Here is a 638-nt window from a genome sequence, read left to right as displayed (position 1 = left end):
CCCCGCCCCGACCAACCCAGCAGCGAGCGGTCCCCGCCTGTCAAAGGCAGCCACAGGGCGTCAATTTCGCTTGTCAGTTTCTCCCGGCCTGCGCGCCTGGCTTGGCTCTGCTGCTCTGTTTCACCGCACAGCCAGGAGGGAGACTGTCGGGGTGGGGGGGGATGTGTGTATGGGGGGGGGAGAGGTCGGTTCTGCCCGGCCCGCTGACCCGGCCAGATCCTCTCCTTCGGGCCCCTCCCTCTCCAGGGCCCAGGCCTGGGGAGGCGAGAGGAAGAGGGCGATCGCGGGGCGGGTCCGGGCTGGGCGAGCTCGACAAGACTAATGCAAACAGTCCCGGCTCGGCTTGTTGTGAGGTCCGAAGTCTAGACAGGGCCGGTGACTCGGCGGCTCGTTATCTCTCCTTGGGATCGGCTCGGAGAGGTTTCCTTCAAGCCCCCGCCAGCTCTCGGCTCGGCCGGGCCAGGAGCCGCGCCACGCCTCGCAGACGGGACAACAAACGCACCACCTGGAGGCTCTTGGGCCGCCCGCCTTGTTTGAAGGAGGGCTCGGAACAGACATCCCCTCCTCCTCCTCCGCCGCTCTTTTTAAAAATAATCCCCCTCCCCAGGAGTCTCCTCTCCTTCAACCTCCCGAACGAG

This window comes from Gekko japonicus, unplaced genomic scaffold, assembly GCF_001447785.1.
Source record: "Gekko japonicus isolate JY-2015 unplaced genomic scaffold, Gekko_japonicus_V1.1 scaffold941, whole genome shotgun sequence".
In the NCBI taxonomy this organism is placed as follows: domain Eukaryota; kingdom Metazoa; phylum Chordata; class Lepidosauria; order Squamata; family Gekkonidae; genus Gekko; species Gekko japonicus.
This window is presented reverse-complemented; position numbering follows the sequence as displayed.